Source organism: Delphinapterus leucas, chromosome X, assembly GCF_059928025.1.
Source record: "Delphinapterus leucas isolate spDelLeu-1000000601 "Yukka" chromosome X, BTC_Dleu_Yukka2, whole genome shotgun sequence".
NCBI classification, from domain to species: domain Eukaryota; kingdom Metazoa; phylum Chordata; class Mammalia; order Artiodactyla; family Monodontidae; genus Delphinapterus; species Delphinapterus leucas.
The window spans coordinates 28,209,063-28,223,096 of record NC_143150.1 but is presented as its reverse complement, the minus strand read 5'-3'; positions in this window follow the sequence as shown (position 1 = coordinate 28,223,096).

Below are 14,034 nucleotides of genomic sequence, written 5' to 3'. Positions count from 1 at the left end.
ATTCAGCCAATCTGTGTCTTTTGGTGGGAGCATTTTATCCATTTACATTTAAGGTAATTATCGATATGTGTGTTCCTATTTCCATTTTCTTAATAGTTTTGGATTTGTTTCTGTAGGTCCTTTCCTTCTCTTGTGTTTCCTGCCTAGAGTAGTTCCTTTAGTATTTGTTGTAAAGCTGGTTTCGTGGTGCTGGAGTCTCTTAAGTTTTGCTTGTGTGTGAAGGTTTAAATTTCTCTGTCAAATCTGAATGATATCCTTGCTGAGCAGATTAATCTTGGTTGTAGGTTTTTCCCTTTCATCACTTTAAATATGTCTTGCCACCCCCTTCTGGCTTGCAGAATTTCTGCTGAAAGATCAGTTGTTAACATTTTGGTGAGTCCCTTGTATATTATTTCTTGTTTTTCCCTTGTTGCTTTTAATATATTTTCTTTCTGTTTAATTTTTGATAGTTTGATCACTATGTTCCTTGGCATGTTATTCCTTGTATTTATCCTGTATGGGACTCTCTGCACTTCCTGGACCTGATTGACTATTTCCTTTCCCATATTCGGGAAGCTTTCAACTATAATCTCTTCAAATATTTTCTCAGTCCCTTTCTTTCCCTCTTCTTCTTCTGGGACGCCTATAATTCGAATATTGGTGCATTTAATGTAGTCCCAGAGGTCTCTGAGACTGTCCTCAATTCTTTTCAATCTTTTTACTTTATTCTGCTCTGCGGTTGTTATTTCCACTGTTTTATCTTCCAGGTCACTTATCCGTTCTTCTGCCTCAGTTATTCTGCTGTTGATTCCTTCTATAGAATTTTTAATTTCATTTATTGTATTGGTTATCATTGTTAGTTTGCTCTTTAGTTCTTCTTGGACCTTGTTAAGCGTTTCTTGTATTTTCTCTATTCTCTTTTCAAGATTTTGGATCGTCTTTACTATCATTACTCTGAATTCTTTTCCAGGTTGACTGCGTATTTCCTCTTCATTTGTTTGGCCTGGTGGGTTTTTACCTTGCTCCTTCATCTGCTGTGTGTTTCTCTTGTCTTCTCATTTTGCTTAACTTACTGTGTTTGGGGTCTCCTTTTCACAGGCTGCACATTCTTAGTTCCCGTTGTTCTTGGTGTCTGCTTCCAGTGGCTAAGGTTGTTTCAGTGGGTTGTGTAGGCTTCCTGGTGGAGAGGACTGATGCCTGTGTTCTGGTGGCTGAGGCTGGATCTTGTCATTCTGTTGGCCAGGATTCCATCGGGTGGTGTGTTTTGTGGTGTCTGTGACCTTATTTTGATTTTAGGTAGCCTTTGTGCTAATGGGTGGGGTTGTGTTCCTGTCTTGCTAGTTGTTTGGCATAGAGTGTCCAGCACTGTCGCTTGCTGGTCCTTGAGTGGAGCTGAGTCTTAGCATTGAGGTGGAGATCTCTGGGAAAACTTTCGCTATTTGATAATACGTGGAGCCGGGAGGTCTTTGGTGGCCCAATGTCCTGAATTTGGCTGTCCCACCTCAGAGGCACAGGCGTGACACCCGGCTGCAGCACAAAGACCTTGTCACCCACATGGCTCAGAAGAAAATGGAGAAATAAAGAAGGAAAGAAAGCAAATAAAATAAAAGTTATTAAAATCAATTTTAAAAATTATTTTAAAAAAATTAAAAAGAATTAAGAAAAAATAAAGAAAGAAAGAAGAGAGCACCGAAACAAAAAACCAAATCCACCAATGATAACAAGTGCTAAAAGCTATAGTTAAAAAAAAAAATGGACTGATAGAACCCGTGGACAAATGGTAAAAGCAAAGCTATACACACAAAATCACACAAGGAAGCATACCCATACACACTCACAAAAATAGAAAAAGGAAAAAATTATATATATCTATATATAAACAAAAAATGAAGAGAGCAACCAAATGAAGAAACAAATCTACCAATGATACTAAACTCTAAATACTAAATTAAGATAAACATAAGACCAAAAACAAATTAGATGCAGAAAGCAAACCCCAAGTCTACAGTTACTCCCGAAGTCCACTCCCTCAATTTTGGGATGACTCATTGTCTATTCAGGTATTCCACCGATGCAGGGTACATCAAGTTGCTTGTGGAGATTTAATCCACTGCTCCTGCAGCTGCTGGGGGAGATTTCCCTTTCTTTTCTTTGTTTGCACAGCTCCTGGGGTTCAGCTTTGGATTTGGACCCGCCTCTTCGTGTAGGTCACCTGCGGGCATCTGTTCTTCACAGACAGGATGGGGTTAAAGTAGGAGCTGATTAGGGGGCTCTGGCTCACTAAGGCCGGGGGGAGGGAGGGGTATGGAATGCGGGGCGAGCCTGTGGCGGCAGAGGCCGGCGTGACGTTGCAACAGCCTGAAGCACGATGTGTACTTTCCTGTGGAAGTTGTCCCTGGATCACGGGACCCTGGCTGTGGAAAGCTGCACAGGCTCCCGGGAGGGGAGGTGTGGATAGTGACCTGTGCTTGCACACAGGCTTCTTGGTGGCTGCAGCAGCAGCCTTAGCATCTCATGCCCATCTCTTGGGTCTTTGCTGATAGCCGTGGCTCGCGCCTGTCTTTGGAGCTTGTTTAGGGGGTGCTCTGAATCCCTTCTCCTCTCACACCCTGAAACAATGATCTCTTGCCTCTTCGGCAGCTCCAGACTTTTTCCCGGACTCCCTCCCGGCTAGCTATGGTGCACTAGCCCCCTTCAGGCTGTGTTCCTGCAGCCAACCCCAGTCCTCTCCCTGTGATCTGACCTCCGAAGCCGGAGCCTCAGCTCCCAGCCACCGTCCGCCCCGGCGGGTGAGCAGACAAGCCTCTCAGCCTGGTGAGTGCTGGTCGGCACCGATCCTCTGTACGGGAATCTCTCCGCTTTGCCCTCTGCATCCCTGTTGCTGTGCTCTCCTCCGTGTCTCCAAAGCTTCCCACCCCCTCCCCCGCCACCTGCTGTCTCCGCCCATGAAGGGGCTTCCTAGTGTGTGGAAACTTTTCCTCCTTCACAGCTCCCTCCCAGTGGTGCAGGTCCTGTTCCTATTCTTTTGTCTATGATTTTTCTGTTTGCTTTTGCCCTACCCAGGTACGTGGGGAGTTTCTTGCCTTTTGGGAGGTCTGAGGTCTTCTGCCAGCGTTCAGTAGGTGTTCTGTAGGAGTTGTTCCACGTGTAGATGTATTTCTGATGTATTTGTGGGGAGGAAGGTGATCTCCACCTCTTACTCCTCCGCCATCTTGAAGGTCTCTTGACAGTTTTTTTTTAGGTTTTCAAAAATGTTGTTCTATTATATTTTGACCTGTGTGGTTTCTCATGAGCAATCCACCAATTACGCAAATTCATTTTTCTCTGGATGCTTTCGAGATTTTTTTCTTTGTTTTCATTTTTAGCAGATTTATTATTATGTATCTAGTCATGGTTTTCTTTTAGTTTATCCTTTTTGTGGTATGCTGTACTTCTTGACTCTATAAATTTATTTTTTTCATCAAATTTGAGATTTTTCAACTATTATTTTATTCAAATATATTTTATTTACCAATCTTTATCTCCTCTCATTCAGGGACTCCATTGACACAAATATTAGGCCTTTTGATATTTTCCTACAGGTTTGTGAGGCTATGTTCATTGTGTTAAAATCTGTTTCTCTCTTATTCTGATTCTATAATTTCCCTTAATCTATGCTACTACCTTCATATTCACTTATGATTTCAAACTATGTCATGTCCATTCTGCTATTGAGCCCAGCCCAGTGAAGTTTTTATTTTGGATCTTATATTTTTCAGTTTTATAAGTTCCATTTAGATCTTTATTGTGATATATGTTTCTCTGCTTGGAACTTCTATTGTTTATTTTATTTCAAAAATGTTCACCTTTAACTCTTGGTAAATGGGGAGGAAAACAACAATTACCACTGCACGCCTTTTAGGATGGCTTAAAAAAAAAAACTAACAGTACCAACTGCTTGAGAGAATGCAGGGCAGCAGGAACTCTCATTATTGCCAGTGGGAGTACAAAATGGTGCAGTCACTTTGGAAGACAGGTTGGCAGTTTCTTGCAAAGCTAAGCATAGCCTTAGCATATAATCCAGCTATCATACACTTTGGCATTTACCCAAAGGATCTGAAAACCTATGTCTGCACAAAAACCTATACATTATTGTTTATAGCAACCTTATTCATATTTGCCAAAGTGTGGAAGCAACCAAAATATTCTTAATAGGTGAGTGGATAAATGAACTGTACTCCATCCATAGAATGCAATATTATTCAGTGATTTACACAATAAGCTATCAAGCCACAGAAAGGCATGGAGGAACCTTAAATGCATATTGCTAAGTGAAAGAATCCAATCTGAAAAGACTACATACTGTTTGATTTCAGCTATATGATTTTCTGGAAAAGGCAAAACTATAGAGACAGTAAAAAAGATAATGGTTGCCAGAGGATTGTGGGAAGGGTCGAATAGGTAAAGAACAGAGTTTTTTAGGGCAGTGAAACTGTTCTGTTATGATGCCGTAATGGTGGCTACATGACAGTATGCATTTATCAAAACCCAGAAAACTTTACAGTAAAGAGTGAATCTTTTTTTTTTTTTTTTTGCGGTACGCGGGCCTCTCACTGTTGTGGCCTCTCCCGTTGTGGAGCGCAGGCTCAGTGGCCATGGCTCACGGGCCCAGCTGCTCCATGGCATGTGGGATCCTCCCGGACTGGGGCACGAACCCGCGTCCCCTGCATCGGCAGGCGGACTCTCAACCCCTGCGCCACCAGGGAAGCCCAAGAGTGAATCTTAATGTATGAAAATAAAAACTCATTTACGAGGTTGATGGATTCTAGGATGGATTGCATAAAATGTCAAAAGGATAGGCATGTTTCAGAAATGTATGAAACAAATGAACAGAGTTGGGGGATAAGGTGCTGACATAGTAATTTGGGGAATAGATGGAATCTGTAAGACTAAAGACATAAGGAACTTCATATAAACATTTCTAGTTTATAAAATTATTTCCTGTGGGGGTTATGGGTTGACAATTCTGAAACCACTATACATGTGTACTGGAATTAAACAAGTAAATGGATGCTGGATGGTGGGAACTAGTTTTCTCCCTGTTGACATGGAAGGATACAGGTAAGTAAGGGCAAGAGTATAGATTGATCCATGTGTTAATGGGTTAGAGTTGGAGAGTTTAGTATGAGTTCATGTTTCGCATAATACAGATACAAAGGAATATATATTGAAGTATTTATAGACATAGGTATACACATGAGTTAGTATATACACATGGATTTTTTGCTTTGCCAATTGAGAAAGCATAGAAGCAGCAACAATCTAGTACCAATCAGCACACCTAGTACCCAGATCTTGGTTTCTAATACCATTCTCCAATAAAAGGAGCCAGAGATCCTTTGGAAAATGACTGATTATAGGACTGGGGCTAGAAGTATCCAAAATGAGCTTGGCACATCTTATAATGCCAGAAGATAAGAAAGCGTGCCCCCCCATACAAAAAATAAAAGAGCCAAAACACAGTGGTGGAGCATGTCAAAGGATAACAGAAGCTAACTGAAAGAGTTTCAATTGCCAATGCTGGAAAGAATTTGAGCAATAAAATAAATAAAATAGCATTAGATAATAGATTAAGGTATAAAATAAATATTCATGAGTCAAACTGACATAAATAAATGATCAAACAAGTACATAAATGCTGGAGAATAGGCAAATCTCCCAATGAAGAAAAATCCCAAATAATTTGTGTAGATAATCTACCCTTAAGAATGTAGAGAACAACTCTCTACTTACTAAGTTTAGGTTGCATATCATGAATTTTTTCCAAAGAATATATTATGGAAAGGGAGGAAAAACATTAATTAATTTGCATTAGAGAAACCTGAGAAATACTACCTTAAGCCAGATGATCAAAGTTAAATTAACATCAACAATGATGTCAGTTGATAATATGTTTCCTTGATATGATGATATGTGTATGCACTGTATGCACCTTCTGTGATCTTTCTCCCCCAAATATATTACCTCAAATTAACAATGAGAAAAACATCAGATAAATCCCAGTTGAGGGACATTCTATAAAATGTCTGATTAGTAATTCCTCAAATCCGTAAAGGTCATCAGAAATGAGGAATGCCAAAACACTCAAAGCCAAGAAGAGCCTAAAGAGACATAACGTCTATATGTAATATGGTGTCCTGCATGGGATCCTGGAACAGAAAAAGACATTGGGGAAAAACTGAGGAAATCTTAATAAAGTATGGACATTAGTTAATAATACTGTATCAATATTGGTTCATTATTATGACAAATGCACCATACTAATGTAAGATATTAATAACAGAGTGGGTGTCAGGTAAATAGGAATTTTCTGTACTATCTTCACAATAACTCTGTAATCTAAAATAGCTCTAACATAAAAAGTTTATTTTAAAAAACTTAAAAAGAAGAGGATTTTTCTACAATTTTTGACTTTTATGGGCCTCCCTTCCAGGTCCTCTGACTGTAAATAAGGAGTTTCTCCTGGAGTTTTTGTGTTGAGTGCTCACTACACAGTTCTGCATTTACACCTCCTCTCAGGTCAAATTCAGGATACAAAGGAGGGAAAAATCTGTGAAGCTTACTAATATTCAAGTTGTGACTGTAGTTGGTGACTTTTCACAGCCCTCAGGTAGAGACTTCTGTATTTTATGCAAGGATTGTAGTTGTAATCAGTGGGAGAGATAAGGTGTAGTTGAATTATTCCATCTTGGCTAGGATTGGAAATCCAAACCCAGAATTTGTTTGGTTGAAAGGGGAACTTGAATATCTTTGGATGAGTTTTTTTTCCTTTTTGAGATATCCATGTTGTTGTCAGTTTTTCATTTTCTAGTTGCTCATGCCCCACTGAATGACTCCTATAGCTGCATTCAGAGTATTACCTTGCAACTCTGTCATTTTATGTGCTAACCCATGGGTTTGTCTGTTATTGATTGGAGTTCTGCATTCAAACATACACTGCTAGATGGTATATATGTATATATAAATGCATATGTATATTTTCTCTTTTTCTTTCTTTCTTGCTTGCTTTTCTTTGCTTTCTTTTCTTTCTCTTCCTCCCTCCATCCCTCCTCCTTCCTCCCTCCCTCCCTCCCTTCCTCCCTTCCTTCCTTCCTTCCTTCCTTCCTTCCTTCTCCCCCTCCTCTGTCCAGCTATATCTAGAGAGAGATAACCATGTCCTTACTAAAATACATACACAAACAGGATCATATCATGGTGTTTGGTAACTTGCTTTTTCAAGTAGCAATGTATATTGGGTGTTTTCCCATGTCTATACAAGCAAATAAATCTCCTTCTTACAAAAGGGTTGCATATATAAGGATGTTAGATTTAGCCCATGTCTTATGGGGAGTATTTAAACATAGTTACACTTACAATTTTCTGTGGCTACAGTATAGAAGGGAACAAGACTAGAGGCAAGGAAGCCAATAAAGACAGTAAAGCTGGGCTTCTCCAGGCAACCAAGATGAGGACCTAGTATAAAGCAGGTGGATGGGAAGTTGGGACACATTTGAGAAATGTCTGAGAAGTTAATAAAAAAGATAAGATGCTTGAATACTATTCAAGGTAGATATTATTTTATGCTATAGAAATGACTTTACTGAACTCCTTCAGCATTGGGCTGTTTTTGATCCATCAGGCCATGGGTTCAATACAGAGTTTATTTCAGTGTTTCAAATGTTCATGGTAGAGGTATATTTAGAAACCATTTTTCATATCTCTAATTTCATTCTGTTGATCTAGGACTAGCTTTATGAATATGGGGAATTGAAAACTGCTTATGAAAATTGGACTAGAATGTATTACACAATCATACCATGTACTAGCCCTGTACTAAACACTTTGTTTCCTTGATGACAGTGTATTGCTCTGCTCAGGCTCCCATAACAAAATATCACAGACTGGGTGGTTGAAACAGAAGAAATTTATTTTCTTAGAGTTCCAGAGACTAGAAATCCCAGATCAAGGTTTCTGGTGAGAGCTCTCTTCCTGGCTTATAGACAGCTGCCTTCACACTATGTCCTCACATAGCCTTTCGTCGGTGTGTACCCACCTACAGATATCTCTCTCTCTCCCCTTCTCTTCATTTTTTTTTTAACATCTTTGTTGGAGTACAATTGCTTCACAGTGGTGTGTTAGTTTCTGCTTTATAACAAAGTGAATCAGCTATACATATGCATATATCCCCATATCTCTTCCCTCTTGCGCCTCCCTCCCTCCCACCCTCCCTATCCCACCCCTCTAGGTGGTCACAAAGCACCGAACTGATCTCCCTGTGCTATGCGGCTGCTTCCCACTAGCTATCGATTTTACATTTGGTAGTGTGTATATGTCCATGCCACTCTCTCACGTTGTCCCAGCTTACCCTTCCCCCTCCCCGTGTCCTCAAGTCCATTCTCTAGTAGGTCTGCGTCTTTATTCTCTTCCTGCCTCTAGGTTCTTCATAACCATTTTTTTTAAGATTCCATGAATATGTGTTAGCATACGGTATTTGTTTTTCTCTTTCTGACTTACTTGACTCCATATGAGAGACTCTAGGTCCACCACCTCACTACAAAACTCGATTTCATTTCTTTTTATGGCTGAGTAATATTCCATTGTATATATGTCCCACATCTTCTTTATCCATTCATCTGTTGGTGGACACTTCGGTTGCTTCCATGTCCTGGCTATTGTAAATAGAGCTGCAATAAACATTGTGGTACATGACCCTTTTTGAATTATGGTTTTCTCAGGGTATATGCCCAGTACTGGCATTGCTGGGTCATATGGTAGTTCTATTTTTACCTTTTTAAGGAAGTTCCATAATGTTCTCCATAGTGGCTCTTTCAATTTACATTCCAACCAACAGTGCAAGAGGGTTCTCTTTTCTCCACACCCTCTCCAGCAATTACTGTTTGTAGATTTCTTGATGATGGCCATTCTGACTGGTGTGAGGTGATACCCCATTGTAGTTTAGATTTGCATTTCGCTAATGATTAATGTTGTTGAGCATCCTTTCATGTGTTTGTTGGCAATCTGTATATCTTCTTTGGAGAAGTGCCTATTTAGGTCTTCTGCCCATTTTTGGATTGGGTTGTTTGTTTTTTTGATATTGAGCTGCATGAGCTGCTTGTAAACTTTGGAGATGAATCCTTCGTCAGTTGCTTCATTTGAAAATATTTTCACCCATTCTGAGGGTTGTCTTTTGGTCTTGTTTATGGTTTCCTTTGCTGTGCAAAAGCTTTTAAGTTTCAATAGGTCCCATTTGTTTATTGTTGTTTTTATTTCCATTTGTCTAGGAGGTGGGTCAAAAACTCTTGCTGTGATTTATGTCATAGAGTGTTCTGCCTATGTTTTCCTCTAAGAGTTTTATAGTGTCTGGTCTTACTTTTAGGTCTTTAATCCATTTTGAGTTTATTTTTTGTATGGTGTTAGGGAGTGTTCTAATTTCATTCTCTTACATGTAGCTGTCCAGTTTTCCTAGCACCACTTATTGAAGGTGCTGTCTTCTCTTCACTGTATGTTCTTGCCTCCTTTATCAAAGATAAGGTGACCATATGTGCGTGGGTTTATCTCTGGGCTTTCTATCCTGTTCCATTGATTTATATGTCTGTTTTTGTGCCAGTACCATACTGTCTTGATTACTGTAGCTTTGTAGTATAGTCTGAAGTCAGGGAGCCTGATTCCTCCAGCTCGGTTTTTCGTTTTCAAAATTGCTTTGGCTATTCACGGTCCTTTGTGTTTCCATACAAATTGTGAAATTTTTTGTTCTATTTCTGTGAAAAATGCCACTGGTAGTTTGCTAGGGATTGCACTGAATCTGTAGATTGTTTTGGGTAGTAGAGTCATTTTCACAATATTGATTCTTCCAATACAAGAACATGGTATATCTCTCCATAAGTTGGTATCATCTTTAATTTCTTTCATCAGTGTCTTATAATTTTCTACATACAGGTCTTTTGTTTCCTTAGGTAGGTTTATTCCTAGGTATTTTATTCTTTTTGTTGCAATGGTAAATTGGAGTGTTTCCTTAATTTCACTTTCAGATTTTTCATCATTAGTGTATAGGAATGCAAGAGCTTTCTGTGCATTAATTTTGTATCCTGCTACTTTACCAAATTCATTGATTAGCTCTAGTCATTTTCCGGTAGCATCTTTAGGATTCTCTCTGTATAGTATCATGTCATCTGCAAACAGTGACAGCTTTACTTCTCCTTTTACGATTTGGATTCGTTTTATTTCTTTTTCTTCTCTGATTGCTGTGGCTAAAGCTTCCAAAACTATGTTGAAAAATAGTAGTGAGACTGGGCAACCTTGTCTTATTCCTGATCTTAGTAGAATTGGTTTCAGTTTTTCACCATTGAGAATGATGTTGGCTATGGGTTTGACATGTATGGCCTCTTTTATGTTGAGAGAAGTTTCCTCTATGCCTAGTTTCTGGAGGGTTTTTATCATAAATGGGTGTTGAATTTTCTCAAAAGCTTTTTCTGCATCTACTGAGATGATCATACGGTTTTTATTGTTCAGTTTGTTAATATGGTGTATGACGTTGATTGATTTGCATATATTGAAGAATCCTTGCATTCCTGGGATAAACCCCACTTGATCATGGTGTATGATCCTTTTAATGTGCTATTGGATTCTATTTGCTAGTATTTTGTTCAGGATTTTTGCATCTATGTTCATCAGTGATATTGGCCTGTAGTTTTCTTTCTTTGTGACATCTTTGTCTGGTTTTCTTATTAGGGTGATGGTGGCCTCGTAGAATGAGTTTGAGAGTGTTCCTCCCTCTGCTATATTTTGGAAGAGTTTGACAAGGGTAGGTGTTAGTTCTTCTCTAAAAGTTTGATAGAATTCGCCTGTGAAGCCATCTGGCCGTGGGCTTTTATTTGTTGGAAGATGTTTAATCACAGTTTCAATTTCAGTGCCTGTGATTGGTCTGTTTATATTTTCTATTTTTTTCCTGGTTCAGTCTCGGAAGGTTGTGCTTTCTAGCTTTCTGCTTTGTAGAATGTGTCCATTTCTTCCAGGATGTCCATTTTATTGGAATATAGTTGCTTGTATTAATCTCTCTGATCCTTTATATTTCTGCCTTGTCAGTTGTTTCTTCTCCTTTTTAATTTCTAATTCTATTGATTGAGTCTTCTCCCTTTTTTTCTTGATGAGTTGGGCTAATGGTTTATTAATTTTATTTATCTTCTCAAAGTAGTAGCTTTTAGTTTTATTGATCTTTGCTATTGTTTCTTTCATTTCTTTTTCATTTATTTCTGATGTGATCTTTATGATTTCTTCTGCTAATTTTGGGGGTTTTTTTGTTCTTCTTTCTCTAGTTCCTTTAGGTATAAGGTTAGGTTGTTTATTTGAGATTTTTCTTGTTTCTTAAGGTAGGATTGTATTGCTATAAACTTCCCTCTTACAACTGCTTTTTCTGCATCCCATAGGTTTTGGGTCGTCATGTTTCCATTATCATTTGATTCTAGGTATTTTTAAATTTCCTCTTTGATTTCTCAGTGATCTCTTGGCTATTTAGTAGTGTACTGTTTAGTCTCCATGGATTTGTATTTTTTACTGATTTTCCCCTGTATTTGTTATCTAGTCTCATAGTGTTGTGGTCAGAAAAGATGCTTGATATGATTTCAGTTTTCTTAAATTTACCAGTGCTTGATTTGTGACCCAAGATATGATCTATCCTGGAGAACGTTCCATGAGCACTTGAGAAGAAAGTGTATTCTGTCGGTTTTGGATGGAATGTCCTATAAATATCAGTTAAGTCCATCTTGTTTAATGTATCATTTAAAGCTTGTGTTTCCTTATTTATTTTAGCTTTGGATGATATGTCCATTGAGGAGAGTGAGGTGTTAAAGTCCCCTACTATGATTGTGTTACTGTCCATTTCCCTTTTTATGGCTGTTAGTATTTGCCTTCTGTATTGAGGTGCTCCTATGTTGGGTGGATAAATTTTTACAATTGTTATATCTTCTTCTTGGATTGATCCCTTGATCCCTTTTACCCATCTCTTTGTGGTTCCTTTTTTATATCTTTAGTTATCGAAGATATATATATTTTTTTGCGGTACACGGGCCTCTCACTGTTGCGGCCTCTCCTGTTGCGGAGCACAGGCTCTGGACGCGCAGGTTCAGCGGCCATGGCTCACGGGCCCAGCCGCTCCGTGGCACACAGGATCTTCCCGGACCGGGGCACAAACCCGTGTCCCCTGCATCAGCAGGCGGACTCTCAACCACTGCTTCACCAGGGAAGCCCCACATATTCTTTTGTCTGTAAATCTCTTCTGGAATTCAAGAATTCGTTCAATGATCACATCTCCTTTTGTAAGTCTTCACTGAACCCCTTCATTTCTAGTCTGAGTTAATATGACATCTTTGTGATCCCATAGCACCTACTTTTTCCTCTATCCTGGTACTTATTAAGCTGTATGGTCTATATATCTACCTAACTTCCCAGTAGGCCATATTCTCCTTAAAGGCAGGGATTGTACCTTATTTATTTCTATATGCTCAGTATTTAAATAGCAAAAGAGCAAGTGGTTGACAATTTGATTACCAACATTTTTCTAACCGGTATGGTGACTGACAAGGGATGTCCAGAATTTCTAGGGCATGAAACTGGAAATGAGTATATGCAAAAGACATTTATAAATCAATATATCTAAATGGATAATGCAGTATGGACTGGGGGAAAGATTTTTTTTTGTCATCCATTAAATAGTACCAGTGGTTGTGTATTTATAGTCCACATGTATCGTGATATGTCCGCTAACAGAACTATTTTTGGAAGAAGTAGCATACCATGTTACACTCTGTATTGTATCAGTTGGCCTTATACACAGGTACACACATACATGCACACAGACATACACATATATGCTATTCCTGTCTAAGAGAGCTGTAGATCCCAGAAAATAAGGAGAAACTTATTTAATTTTGAATTATTGTTGAATTTTGACCCAATATGTTTAAATACCCTGTAAAAATAACATTGAGACTAGTCATTCCTTTCCTCTGGTTGGAATGTTTATGCAGTATAGAGGCATGATAATCCTGAGAGAAGCAGTTTAGGAGAATGTCTGATTGACTGAGGGTCTGGATTCATTAAAAATGCTTATTTATAACAAAGAGTTGCATGTTTGTATATAAGTGTGTGTGTATACACATATAAACATTTTCTGTTTATATGCTTACATGATCTGTATATATAGACCTATATTTATCATGTACTCAAGCAATGAAAAAATGCTGTGTATTCACTTCATTTAATAGACATCACCAGTACACAGTGCATGCTTGAAAGCTTTTAGGGGAATTATATGTATGACATAGTGCACCTGTAGAAATCTGCCATATTGTAAATGGTCACGAGTGTTCAAATTGAACCCTATCAAATCAGAGGGTGGAATTACAAGGAAATTTCAATTTCTATTCATTTGTATTTTTGTTGTTTGAATAATTCACTAAGTGCTTATTTTACTTTTGTGATCAGAAAAAAGAAAAAAGCAATTTTAAAAAGACAGTTGTCAGGTTACTCTGTCCTGAGGAAATATAATAAAGCAGTGAACCCATTAGCATACTATCATGTAAATTATGACAGCTTTGCTGAGATTTCTTTGAGAGGTAATGGAGTTAGTTTCCATTCGACTCTGTATTTTATAGTAAATGAATGCCATGCACTCATATTCAGATTTATGAAAATGGAGTTTATAAAGGCTACAGTTTCAGAATTAAATCTGTGAATAATCTGAATAAGAGTTGAGTCCCTGATGGTTGCACACATACAAATTTCCTTTGAAATCTATTGAGGCAGCTATGTATAATAAGAGAAAACTGGAAAATTGCAACCATAGCCATCTACCTTACTCTGTGAAGCCTTCATCTTCACAGTATTTTGGCCAGTTTTTCATAGTTGTCATCTTACTTGCTTTCCTTGTACTGGTATACTCATGGCCACTTCAACACTTTACTTGCAAAAAAAAAAAAAAAAAAAAAAGTCAGCCTTCTATTGCCTTTCCCAAAGGGCAGCACTCTCTTTACCTCTCAAGAG